This window comes from Mauremys reevesii, linkage group 15 (genome assembly GCF_016161935.1).
Source record: "Mauremys reevesii isolate NIE-2019 linkage group 15, ASM1616193v1, whole genome shotgun sequence".
In the NCBI taxonomy this organism is placed as follows: Eukaryota; Metazoa; Chordata; order Testudines; family Geoemydidae; genus Mauremys; species Mauremys reevesii.
The window spans coordinates 13,306,107-13,320,527 of NC_052637.1; the positions used below are offsets into that span (position 1 = coordinate 13,306,107).

General features: G+C 46.7%; 1 pseudogene; it reads right to left on the bottom strand.

The window, feature by feature from the left end:
* Positions 1 to 1,556: 1,556 nt before the first annotated feature.
* On the bottom strand, positions 1,557 to 13,891 carry LOC120384036 (annotated as a pseudogene).
* Between the last annotated feature and the right edge of the window lie 530 nt (positions 13,892 to 14,421).

Consider the following 14,421-nt stretch of genomic DNA (forward strand, 5'->3'; position numbering starts at 1 on the left):
TAATCTGATTCCATTTAGTGTCCATTTCCTAGCATGACAGCCTGTTACTCTGCTATCCTGTAGTGCATTCTTCTTTTTGCTTTCCCATTCTCGCATCTTATGTCACCTGGTGCCCATTATTTTGTAGAACAGCCCATTTCTCACTATTTAACATCTGCTTTAACATTCATTACATAGCACAGAGGTCCTTTTCTCTTCAGTGCTCTTTACTCACCACTTATACACCATGATACAGCTTCACCTCCCTTTTCACTTCCCTCGGTTGGTCATTTGGCAACATAACATCTCCTTTCTTGCCCTTCCACTTTGGCTGCTGTCCACTGGGCAGCACCGCTACACCTGTCCCATTCCTCTGCCCTCTAGTGGCCCTACACAGCATAATCTCATCTCTCCTCATTTCTTACCTACTGCTGGGTGTGCACTGTTCCAAATTAGAGCCACTAGGAACCAAATCACACATCATGATTGCAACATGAGTGGCTACAAGAGCACATACAACAGCAGCAGCTTTCAAAGTATTAGCGGGGGTTTCCCATCCATCCCCTGCATTTGTTTCCAATGGAAAAATGTAGATTGACCCTACCATGACTGAATCCCCATTGCTCTCCAGGCTGAGATTCTCAGAGTGTCTATGGAAGTTAAGTTTCAGAGTAGCAGCCGTGTTAGTCTGTATCTGCATCTAAGAAGTGGGTTTAGCCCATGAAAACCTATGCTCAAATAAATTAGTTAGTCTGTAAGGTTCCACAAGTACTCCTGTTCTTTTTAAGGAAGTTAAGAGTCCAACTCCCATTTCAAAGTGATTTGGGTGCCTAACTCCATTAGGTCCCTTGGAAAATCCTTTCCATTGTGTTAGAACCCTACCATTATCACCGTTGCCCAGGTCCCCTTCATCTGGCCAAGCCCTGATGTACTCCCAGTGACTGAGCCAGCACTGCCGTGTTAGGCACCACAGGAGTTCTGCCCATTGGTAAGTGGTAGCTTTGCAAGGCACTTGAGAACTAGCTCTCTCGGGGCATGTGCTTGTTGCAGTGAATTTTGGGGATACTCATTGTAACAGGTCCCCTCCCTTTGAACTTCTCTGTGCAGTTGGTGGAAGAAAAGCAGCTAGTGCCCTGAAGGGCTGCAGGCAGAGTCCCTAATCAGTGACCATTTGAGAGACCCAACTGCAGAAATGGTCTCAGTTCTGTGTGCCTTGGAAAACCCCTAGCTTGATCTGGACAATCCCAGTGGACCTGGCATGTGCATCTACTTCTCTGTGGTTGCCCAACCTCCCACCTCTAAGGGCCTGGAGCAGTTGCTTCTTCCGGAGCTGGTCACAGATAAGAGATATAATGCTGTTCCTACTGAAGGGGCTAGGGCCTGGTTGTTTGTGTCCGGCCTGTGTGAGCACAGTGAAGGTGGTCGGTTTGCAGAGGGCTATGCAGGCAATAAGCACAATTTCAGGGGTGGCAGATTTCCCAGGCTTACGTCCCCATATATGCAACACCAGCAGTTACTATTTTTATTGTCTAAACTTTTATTTAGATCAAAAATGGCTTTTTTATGGTTAAAATTTTGTCTCCACTTTGCCTACTGCCCAGTTAAAAACTCCATGAAGGAAACATGGTTATGGCCATCTCCCACCCTGATCCTTCCGCTGAGATGGACAACACTGAGTGCTGAGATTTTCAAAGGGAGTTTTCAACTTAATTTTAATGGGGGCTGATGGCTGAAATCACCCAGGTAGCTTTGAAAACGTCAAGTTACATTATTATGTAGGTGTATCTGCACGTTGTTGTGAAAGCCACATTTACTGACTGCTTTGCACAAGGCTTCCTTGACCTCTCTGTTTCTCAGGCTGTAGATGAGGGGGTTTACCAGGGGAGTCAGGACCGTGTGGCAAAGAGACACGACTTTGTTCAGGTCTTTCAGTGTATCACATTTTGGTAGCAGATACACAGTCATTATGGATCCATAGAAAATTGTCACCACAATGAGGTGAGAGGAGCAGGTGGAAAAGGCCTTTTGTCTCCCAGTGGTGGAAGAGATTCTCAGGATGGTGGAGATGATGCACATGTAGGATGTCAGGGTAAGTAGGAATGGAGGCAGGGTGAATACACAGGCTATTATGAAATTCACCAGTATGACCTGGTGCGTGTCACTGCAGGAGAGTTCCATCAGTGGGATGGAATCACAACAGAAATGGTCAATTTCATTTGGGCCACAGAATATTAACTGCGATACGAATAAGACAAAGATGGTAAAAGCCAAAAAACCATTTAACCATGACCCAGCAGCCAATTGGAGACAAAACTTGCTATTCATAAGAGTTGAATAGTGCAGGGGTTTACATATCGCTAAATACCGATCATAAGACATCGCTGCTAGGAGATAGCATTCTGTACATGCCAGAGAACCAAAGAAATACAGTTGTGTGATGCAGCCACCGAATGAGATGGTTTTGTCCCCAGTCAGGAGACTGGTCAGCAACCTGGGCAGGATGGTTGAGGTGTAGCAGGTCTCTAAGCAGGACAAGTTGCCCAGGAAGAAGTACATGGGGTGTGAAGGTGCTGGTCAGCCACAATGAGCACCACGATGAGGGTGTTCCCAGCCACGGTTGCCATGTAGATCACTTGGAACATCAGGAAGAGAAGAATTTGCAGGTCAGGGAGATCCCCAAATCCCAGAAGGATGAATTCTGTGATGGCCGTTTGGTTTCCCCAGTCTCTGTCTGCCATGGTTTGAGTCCAGGAACAATAAAACACCCTGTGCAATTGAATTGAAGGAACATAGAGTTAAAAGTTAATCAAATAGTGTTAAATAATGCCATAAATATTCAGAAACTCACTCCCTCTCCTGGTTACAGGATGAAATTTTAAAACTAAGTGTAGATTTCAGAGCAAAGTGCCAGGAATCTCAGTCTGAGGACAAAATACTGCTCTGATTGGGAAGAGGGTATGTATGTGGATACCAATGATTACTATAACAGCCCAGTTCTCTAGCAGTCAAATACTGATAGACAGAGAAATGATCTTATCTGTCATATATCCCATCTTAAATGCTGTATTTCTCTTCTGACAATGCTCAGAATCATGCCATGTCTTACGAGTCAAAATCAATAAATACATCAACCGAAATCTTGGACTGGGATTTCCAGTTTGGTCTAGCGTCTGTAGGCACTGATCTTCTGTTTGAATTAATGGAAATAAATCAAAGAATATGAGCATTGGAAGAGACCTCAGGAGGTTATCTTGCCCAACTGCCTGCTTAAAGGAGAGCCAATCCTCAACCTTTTTTTTTACCCTCGAACCTGAAATGGCCCACTCAAGAAGTGAGCTCATAACCCTGGGCTTAGCAAATCAATGCTCAGACCACTGAGCTATCACTCCCCCTATAGTTTGACTAATATATCCTGGTATATTTAGCCTTTCATTACATGTAGAAAAGGAACAATTTTCACCCCCTCACAAGAGATCAGTTTGTTATAATTTATGAAGAGGTGTAAATTCTCCCTTATTTCCTGTGATGGTGATGTGGTGAGGGAATGACAATCCCTCTTCTGTTTCCCGACATTAGCTATGTAGCAGTAATAAAATACAGCTCTTTGGTGGGTGGGTCTTAGGAAAAGTCAGAACCAGGCTGATGTTCAACTGTAACTTGGGAGTGACCCTCCCCACTCCATAATGAGTGTGAGATGATAATACAGGAACAAGAAAGACACTGGGGTGGGGGGAAGATGCTGTCCCTTAACTCAGAGTCTAGAAACACCATGTGCAATTGAATTGGAAGAACATAGACTTAAAAGTTAGTCAAGTCTCATTTTAGTAAAGTTTCAATTAATTCCATAAGTATTCGGAGACTCCCCTTCCTGTCCAGATTACACACTGAAATTTGAAACCTAAATGTAGAGTTCAGAGCAAAGTGCCAGAATTCTCAATTTGAGAACCGAACATTTGTAGCCATGTAGAACAGCCTCTGCCATGATCAGAGCAATCACTACTGGAACAGCCCATATCTCTGGTAGACGAGTACTGATATAACGGATAAGACTATTTCTTTTTCTAACATTATATCCCTTTAGTGCCATCTTAGAGCTTAACAATGATGCTTGAATGCTGTATTTCCTTTCTGGCAATGACCAGAATCATGCTATGTCTTAAGAGTCAAAATCAAACAAATAAAACTTGGACTGAGATTTTTCCATGCGGTCTAGAGTTCTTAGGCACTGACCTTCTGTTAGATTTATTTCCATTAATTCTAACAATATATCCTGGCATATGCAGGATTTCAATGCCCCGTAGGAAAAAGAACAATTTTCTCCCCCTCACAAGAGATCAGATTATGCCATAAAATATGAAGTGGTGTAAATTCTCCCTTAGTTCCTGTGATGATGATGTGGTGAGGAAATGACATTCCCTTTTCTGTTTCCCGACATTAGCTATGAAGCAGTAATAAAATACGGCTCTTTCGAGGGTGGCTCTTAGGAAGAGGCAGAACCAGGCTGATGTGCAACCCTAACTCGGGAGTGACCCTCCTCGCTCCATAATAAATGTGGGATGATAATAGAGGAGCAAGAAAGGCACTGAGGTGGTGGGGGAAAGATGCTGTCCCTGAACTCGGAGCCTAGAAACAATCTGGCATGTATGATTCAGGCTAGTAAGACTCTATCACCACTCACCACCCCATTGAAAAGTCATGGAAGATGGGAGACATTCCAGAAGACTGGAAAAGGGCAAATATAGTGCCCATCTATAAAAATGGAATTACAGACCAGTCAGCTTAACTTCTTTGCCCAGAAAGATAATGGAGCAAATAATTAATCAATATATTTGCAAACACCTAGAAGATAATGAGGTGATAAGTAACAGTCAGTATGGATTTGTCAAAAACAAATTTGAATCAAACCAACCTGATAGCTTTCTTTGACAGAGTAACAAGCCTTGTTGATGGGGGGAACTGGTAGAAGTGGTATATCTTGACTTTAGTAAGGCTTTTGATACTGTCTCGCATGACCTTCTCATAAACCAATTAGAGAAATACAACCTAGATGGAGCTACTATAGGTGGGTGCATAACTGTGATCGATCATGCCGGGGCTCAACCCTCCTGCGGGCAGGAGGAACCACACCGACTCACTCCACGTCTTCTGTGGAACCGTCTGAACAGCAGTAAACAGTGTTTAAGAACCTCAGGCCCTTGGTGGCATGGGCTGAGCAGTAAACAGTACAAGCGGCTCAGGCCCTTGGTTGCAGGGGCTGAGCAGTAAACAGTACAATAGGCTCAGGCCCTTGGTTGCAGGGGCTGAGCAGTAAACAGTACAATAGGCTCAGGCCCTTTGGAGCAGGGGCTGAGCAGCAAACAGTACAAGGAGCTCAGACCCTTGGTTGCAGGGGCTGAGCAGTAAACAGTTCAATGAGCTCAGGCCCTTTGTGGCAGGGCTGAACAGTGAACAGTACAGGAAGCTCAGGCCCTTTGGAGCAGGGGCTGAGCTGCAAACAGTGCAGGGAGCTCAGGCCCTTTGTGGCAGGGGCTGAGCAGTAAGCAGTACAGGAAGCTCAGGCTCTTGGTTGCAGGGGCTGAGCAGTAAACAATACAGGGAGCTCAGGTCCCTAGAGTGGAGCGGTGGGTTGAGGGGGAAGACTGCCACCCCCGAGTGGGGTGGCAGGGGAGACACAGGCCCACCCACTCCACTGTGTCCCAGCCCGGGGCCCTGGCAGCAGCTATCACCGCTGCTGGTCAGTGGGGTCCTGACTGCAACACACTGACATCGGGACCTCGGTGCCTGCAGCCTGACAGGGGTCAGCTACCCCCAGGCTACTTCCATTTCCCCCTTAGGGCCTACCTCGTCAGTTGCACTGGGTCCAAGCCAGTCAATATGCATAGGCTCCTCGGGACCAGGGTTTGGTGGCAGGTCCGTCAGCTCCTCGGGGAAGTCCGGCCAGGCCTGCTCAGGCGGCTCCTCCGGGTAACAGCAGGGGCAGGGAAGCTCCGGCGGCTCCTCTTCGTATGTGGCGTGGGGAAGTTCCAGCGGTTCCTTCCAGTACCGGGCACGGGGAAGCTCCGGCGGTTCCTCTTCGTAGCGGGCGCGGGGAAGCTCCGGCCAATCAGGACAGCTGCCTCGGGCCCTGGAGGGTTCCCAGTCAGGAACTCCCGCCGGCACGTCTGCTCCCGGCGGCGGCTGCCCTCTGACTGAGCTCTGTCGGCCGGCTTTTCTACTTCCTGCCCTGCCCCTTGACTTCCGAGGGGCGGGGACTGGTGGTGGTGGCTCCGCCCACTTCGGTGTCTGCAAGGGCGCTCCTTCCTCAGGGCAGGAGGGGAGCCACACCGACTCACTACACACACACCCCCTTAAGTCTGGCTCCCGCCTGTCGGGGCCAGGCTCTTCCATCCCCCCAATACGGGACAGGAAGTCCGCGTTAGCGTGGTCCTTGCCAGCCCGATGCTGGATGGTGAAAGCATAGGGCTGCAAGGCCAAATACCAGCGCATGATGCGGGTGTTATTGTCCTTCATGCGCATCAGCCACCGGAGTGGGGCATGGTCCGTGACCAGGGTGACGGGTGCCCCCAGGAGGTAGAAGCGGAGGGCTTCGCAGGCCCATTTTACAGCGAGCGCCTCCTTTTCTACCACAGAATAGTTCTTTTCTTGAGGAAACAGCTGCCGACTGAGGTATAGCACGGGGTGGTCCTGACCATCCACCTCTTGGGACAGGACCGCTCCCAGCCCTACCTTGGAGGCGTCTGTCTGCAGAATGAATCCTCGATGGAAATCCGGGCTGTACAGTACCGGCTCCTGACAGAGGCATCTCTGGAGGGTCCGGAAGGCTGTCTCGCACTCCGGGGTCCACCGCACCTGCCGAGGACTGTCCTTGGTTAGTAGTCCAGTTAGGGGAGGCGCTATGGATGCAAACTGCGGGACAAAACTTCGATAGTACCCGACGATGCCCAGGAACTGCCGAACATGCCGTTTTGTTGTTGGGGCAGGAGGGGAGCCACACCGACTCACTACAATAACTGATTGGAAAACTTTTCCCAGAGAGTAGTTATTAGTGGTTCACAGTCATGCTGGGTGGGCATAACGAGTGGGCTCCCGCAGGGATCGGTTCTGGGTCTGGTTCTGTTCAATATCTTCATCAATGATTTACATAATGGCACAGAGAGTACGTTTATAAAGTTTACGGATGATACCGATTTGGGAGGGGTTGCGAGCGCTTTGGAGGATAGGATTAAAATTCAGAATGATCTGGACAAACTGAAGAAATGGTCTAAAGTAAATCAGATGAAATTCAATAAGGACAGATGCAAAGTACTCCACTTAGGAAGGAACAATCAGTTGCACACATACAAAATGGGAAATGACGGCCTAGGAAGGAGTACCACAGAAATGGATCTGGGGGTCAGAGTGGATCACAAGCTAAATATGAGTCAGTGTAACACTGTTGCAAAAAAATAAAAGCAAGCCTCATTCTGGGATGTATTAGCAAGAGTGTTGTAAGCAAGACACGAGAAGTAATTCTTCTGCTCTACTCTGCGCTGATTAGGCCTCAACTGGAGTATTGGATCCAGTTCTAGGCACCACACTTCAGGAAGGATGTGCACAAATTGGAGAAAGTTTAGAGAAGAGCAACAAAAATAATTAAAAGTTTAGAAAACATGACCTATGAAGGAAGTTTGAAAAAATTGGGTTTGTTTAGTCTGGAGGAGAGAAGACTGAAAGGGGACATAACATTTTTCAAGTATTTAAAAGGTTGCTACAAGGAGGAGGAAGAAAAATTGTTCTCCTTAACTCTGAGGATAGGACAAGAAGCAACGGTCTTAAATTTCAGCAATGGTGGTTAAGGTTCGACATCAGGAAAAACTTCCTAAGAGTCAGAGTGGTTAAGCACTAGAATAAATTGCCAAGGGAGGTTGTGGAATCTCCATCATTGGAGATTTTTAAGAGCAGAGTGGACACTTCTCAGGGATTGTCTAGATTAGTGGTTCTTAAGCTGTACTGCAGCCTGCACCCCTTTGGTTCTCAAAATATATTCTCGCACCCCTTATGAAAAATCACTGAAGTAGGTCAGTTCTTTAAACCTAGATGTATCATAACTATAGAATGAAAGAGAATTATATATTTATTTTAATTTTGCAGTAAAATTAAGACTACATGAAAATTTACACACTTTTTTTTAAGTTTACAAGCTCAGTGACTCTTCTGCCCTTGCTTTTGTTCAATGATGTGTGAGAAACAAGGAACTTTTTTTGAAATAGCCACATACATCATCACTTGCATTTAGGCAGTTTCTGGCCTTTGTTTTGATATGTAAGAGTGATGAAAGTCGCAAATGGCACAAGGATCTCCAGCACTGTCTTCGCCAGTTGTGGAAACAGTGCTAGTTGAGCACACAAGATAATCTCAAACTTCATTGTCTCAATAATTTTACCACAATTAGCTTAAAAACTTGAAAATATTTTTGTTTGTATATTACAGTAATAGTTAATAAATGTATAATGTTAATAAATACATAGGTTTGATGAAACAAAGTAGTTGTACTTACGTGCCTGTGCTTAATTTGTGTTTTTGATGATTTGCCTTCTGAAAAGATCAGGCATCCTCAGAAAGGACATCGCACACCCCCAGGGGGTGCGTGCACCCCAGGTTAAGAACCACTGGCCTAGATAATACTTAGTCCTGCCTTGAGTGCAGGGGACTGGACTAGATGACCTCTCGAGGTCCCTTCCAGTTCTCTGATTCTATGATTGGGGCTCATACAAAGCCGGATCCTCAGGCGGTATAAATCAAGGTAGCTTCATTTTTGTCAGTGGAGCAGATCCTCAACTGAGGACCTGTCACAAGACATGGCTCTCACACTCCATCTCTGTGAAATGGTGCTACGAACGCTGACTGGCACTGCAGTGGGAAGGAGAGACTAAAACTGTTAATATTCACCTGATGAAGAGCTCTGTGTAGCTCAAAAGCATCTCTCGTTCACCACCAAAAGTTGGTCCAATAAAAGATATTATCTCACCCACCTTGTCCCTCTAATATTTACGAATCAAAGTCATGCCCATGTTTAGAAGGTGGTATAAAAATGCAGTCAGGAAGATGGTGCTCACCTGTAACTACAAGACAACCCAAGCTTGAAGTGATGAGCTCTTGTTTCTCAGGGTTCAGTGGCCAGGACTCAGGATTCTCAGCTGAGGTTCTTGATGCTCTTCTTTCTGCAGAAACTGGGAGAAGGTAGAATGGTGAACTTCTGTTTTCCCTGCCCCTTACTCCAAGAAGAAGAGGAACATACAACTAAAATAAAAGGTGGATGTAGTGGGGCGGCTGCCCCATTCCTGCCCTGAAGGGGTTAAAAGCAGTCCTGGAGAGGGCTGTGCCTGGGTAAAAGGGATGAAGAACAGCTGGGGAAGCTGAGTGAGTAGCTGAACACAGCTGTGGCCAGCTCAATCAGGGCCCAGCTGGCTCTTATAAGAGGGCTGTGGGCCAGAAGCAAAACACCCCCTCTCTCTAGCTTCTTGAGAGAGAAGGACCTGGCTGCCTGGGAGCTGGGAAGGGCACCTGTGGTGGAGCAGTGCTGGGGAAGGGCAGAGGGAGCTGGGGAACTCCAGCCAGGTAAAAGCTCAGGCTGCAGGCCTTGCTAAAAGGGCCAAATAGGTACCGGGGCTGCAGAGACGCAGCCCAGAGATAGGCAAAGGCAGCAGGTCCTAACCCCCTTGCCGATGATGAGTGGTTTACAGACTGCAGTCTGCCCCAGGGAGTGGGGGCTACACAATGACTGGCAGTAGCCACTGAGGCAAGGTGGGGATAGAGGGTGGGGGTTCCCTTGGGAGGGGAAACCCAGAGAGTGGGGGCACTGCCAGGGGGCAGCACCCCAGATACAGGGGCACTGGGGTCCGAGAGGGACATGGGGGGCTAGCGGCAGGTGAGACACCAGCCTGCTGAGGGCGCTCTCGGCTGGAAGATCTAATTCCCGAGACAACCAGAAGGAGGCGCCGTGCGAGTGGGTCATTGCCCCCCCCACAGTAGGCAATTTAAAATCTATTAAGTGAAATACTTTTTCACCCCTATTGTAATTAAACTGTGGAACTCACAGGGATGCTGGCAGATCAAGTGCTAACTCATGCCAAGGTCCCCCTGTTTCAGCAGGACACTAACACATACAAATGTGGAATCAGTCTGGCTCACTTGTGGGTTAATATTAATAAAATGGATACTAGAATAATAAAAGGGGTTTAATATTTGGACTCCCTTCAATGATTGTCAGTTGCTGCCTGCATTAATCTCCCTTGTAATGTCTGTTCCATATTGTAATTTAATATTTGAGCGGTTGTGGTGAGCTTCTGTGAGTATGAATCACCACACAGGAGATGGACGTTAATGAGTGTGAAGAGTTGTTCTTCCACAGACATGAAGCCTCTCCTGAAAAAGGAAACCCATCAGTACCAGATAGGGTGACCAGATAGCAAGTGTGAAAAATCACGACAGGAGATGTGGGGGCGGGGAGGTTAATAGACACCTGTATAAGACAAAGACCCAAATATCGGGACTGTCCCTAGAAAATCGGGACATCTGGTCACCCTAATACCGGGTGGGTTATGGGTGGATATTACAACTGGAAACTCCCTACAACTGGATTGAGAAACAATCAACAAAAGGACTAGCACAGGGGTTAGTAACCTTTTAGAAGTGGTGTGCAGAGTCTTCATTTATTCACTCTGATTTAAGGTTCTGCGTGCCAGTCATACATTTTAACGTTTTTAGAAGGTCTTTCTATAAGTCTATAATATATAACTAAACTACTGTTGTATATAAAGTAAATAAGGTTTCAAAATGTTTAAGAAGCTTCATTTAAAATTAAATTAAAATGCAGAGCACCCCGGACCGGTGGCCAGGACCATAGGCTTGCCATAAGTTACCTACCTCTGGACTAGAAACTTATTGTTCTGCTCTCCTCCCTATGAAGATGATTCATGCGAGTAGATTTAGTTTGCAGGTCAGAGCAGATGGCGGGAGGGGGATAAAAACTTCACACAAAAGCAACTAGGGATCTCTAGGCTGCTTGGATGCTCGGGGCAGTGTGTTTCTAGCCATTCACAAGGGATGCCTGCTGCTTATCCTGGGATAGTCCTAAAGGTCAAATACAGCTTGCTGCTGAGAGAAGTCTGTATTACCTTTTGAAACCTGAGACTGTGACTCATTTATGGGTCTGTTTGCTTGCATTAACTTTGTAAATAACTCTCATTTCCTTTTCCTATTTAATAAATCTTCCTATACAGTAGTTCACTATAGGATTGGCTCCAAGAGTCATCTCTGGTGTGAGACCTAAAGTGCAATTGACCTCGGGGAAGTCAGGAGTAACCTGAATATTGCTGTGATCCTTGGCGTAAGGGGTCGTGTTCCACAGATACGCTCACCTGGGTGGCAGGAAAGAGCGGCGCAGCCAAGGGGAATTTCTGGGGGGACTCTCTCAAGGCTGTTAAAGTGTCTGAGGAGTTTGCACTCAGTGCAGTTGGTTGGTGAAATCTAAGTTTAGACCTGACAACCAATGAGGGGTCTGTGCCCTGGTTTGTAACTGTCTGTCCTGAGTCTAGCACTCACACTCTTGCATCCCCATTGGGAGCATCACAGTCACTGAGCTATTATAGATGAACATGACATATGTGAGGGGAGATTATCCCAGAACTGCTATTGCAGTGTTCTTACATTTGCCTCTTAAACATCTAGTACTGCCTGCTCTCGGAGAACAATACTGGCCAGGATAGCCCTTGGGTCTGATCTAATCTTGCAATTCCTATATTACTACATTCTCCTAGAGCGATACAGAGAAACCCCAAATTCCAGTTAGTTCAATAATCTGCTGTTTTGATATTTCAGCCTCTGACAGGCTGTTCCCTAAAAAAAGTTGACCTGGCACAGATAACTTGTAACATTTTTTGGTGAAGATCAATACAATCATCTTTTGAGAGGAGGTTGTCAAACTGTCTATAGGATTGCAACATTAATTCTAATAAAATATTAGGACACCCAGTTCCTAGGTGGCTTCCAAAATCTCAACCATAGCACCTAAGCGATGTCTAAATCTTGTTTATTCCCTGGGTTCAGCTGACTCATGGATTCTCTTGCAACCTGCCTGACTCAGATACAGTGAAACAGTTTGTTGATTACTTTCAACTAAAACCATTTATTTTTCAAATTCCCTCTCAGCCTCCTAATTTCTTTCTTACACTTTACCCCCTTCACAACCCATTTTAATGTTCATTTTTATCAGCTTCACTTAGTTTTTATTTCCATTATTCTATTCCAGGCTTCACCCTCGTTATCCTGAGCCAGATCCTTAGCTGAGGATCTTTCACAAGGCATATATCTCAGTTTCCCCATTGTTAAGTGGTGCTATTAACACCGACTGGCACTGCTGTGGGAAGGTGAGGCTAAAACTGCTAATATTCACAGAGACAAGGTGAGTGAGATAATATCTTTTATTGGATCAACCTCTGCTGGTGAGAGGGACAAGCTTTTTAGAGCTAGAGAACTTATCTCTCTCTCCAACAAAACTTGGTCCAGTAAAGGATATCACCCACCTTGTGTCTCTAATATCCTGGGACCAACACGCCTACAACAACACTGCTAACAATATTCACAAAGCACATTCATGCCCCTGTTGGAAAGGTGGTATAGAAACGCAGTCAGAAAGAGGGTGCTCACCTGTAACCACAGGACAGCTCAAGTTTTGAGGGATGACCTCTGATTTCTCAGGGTTTAGTGGCCAGTATTCAGTTTCTTCCACTGAGGTAATTGGGTCTCATCATTCTGTAGAAACTGGATCTGCTCAGCAAAGACACCTGCATTTACCTGAATGGATGAGCAGCTGCTGCGATCTGTCTTAGAACACTGATGAGCTGGTGTATGTGATCTACCTTTGGAAAATGGGCTTCCCCTTCGATTTAATAAGTGTAAATGCTCTCTCATATTTGTATTCTTTCTTCATGCTTTTCAATATGGTCCCACTTCAACCTTTCTCCCTCTTGGTTCATTTTGTGCCTCCAAAGCTTTGTAGCTAACAATGCCCAGCGTGACTTGCAATTACACAACTACCATTGTACATCATTTTTAGTGCAATGATCCTCTGAGGAAAATAATTTTGATCAGGGTGTAGACGTGGAGACTCACCCCTGTGGTGCCTCCTGCTGGTCTCTCAGGGAATTAGCTCTTTTACCACCCTCTGCAGGCCGGTGATTCACCTGTCCTCTGGCTCCTATGTCCCTCCCTGGACCCTGGTGCCCCTTTAACTGGGGTGCTACCCCCTGGCAGTACCTCCACAGTTATGGGTCTCCCCCTCCCAGGGGAACCCCCACCCTCCATCCCCTCCTCACCTCACTATCAGGCTACTGCCAATCATCATCTAGCCCCCACTCCCTGGGGCAGACTGCAGTATCAGCCTACTCCTCACTGGTAAGGTTGGGTTTGGACCTGCTGCCTTTGCCTATCCCTGGGCTGCCCCCTGCAGCACCCAGTACCTGTTGGCCTTGTGCTAGGCCACAGCCTGGGGCTTTCCAGGCTGAAATTCCCCAGCCCTGCTCCACTCAGGTACCCTGTCTCTAGCTCCCTGCAGCCAGGCCCATCTCCCTCTACAGGCGGAGAGGGACCCTTTCAGCTTCCCCGGCCTTCTTATAAGGCCCTGTTGCTCAGTTTGGGGCATGGCCCCAGCTGCAGCCACATCCCCCAATCAGCCAGGGTTTTACCTTTCCCAGCCCCAGCCCTCCGCAGGGCTCTTCCAACCCCTTCCAGCTGGAGCCGGTGGTCACCCCGCTACACATGGACAAACACCAGCTTACATTTTTGGGAGATGCCTGTCCAAGGTGATGGCCACTTATAATGTACGTGCACTGCCCATTTGTTAGTAGTCAAGAGATGCTGCCATCTAATGGGCATTTTTGAAAGTAGCTGCCCATATCTCACGCTTATAACATGCTGCCACCTAGTGGCCATTTTACAGTATAACCTTCCTATTATTAAAAAGACAAGGAGTACTTGTGGCACCTTACAGAATAACAAATTATTTCAGCATAAGCTTTCGTGGGCTACAGCTCACTTCTTCGTATGCATAGCTACTGAAACCTTGGTCACCAGTCAGTATTTCCTCTACTCTGCTGCCATCTAGTGTCAATTTCCCAGACTGACAGCCTGATGCTCTCCTTTCCTCTAAGGATTCTTCTTGCTATAATAGCTGACTCTTACCTGTTCTTGACTCTCATGGTACCTGGTAGCCGTTATTTAGTATAATTAACAGACCATAACTTACTCCATGACATCTGCTACTAGCCGCAGTTCATTACACAGCACTTCTCTTCAGTGCTGTCTGCTCAACACTTATACACCATTATACAGCTTCACCTCCCTTCCCTCCACCTCCTCTGTTGGTCATTTGGCAACATAATGTCTCCTTTCTTGCTCTTCCAC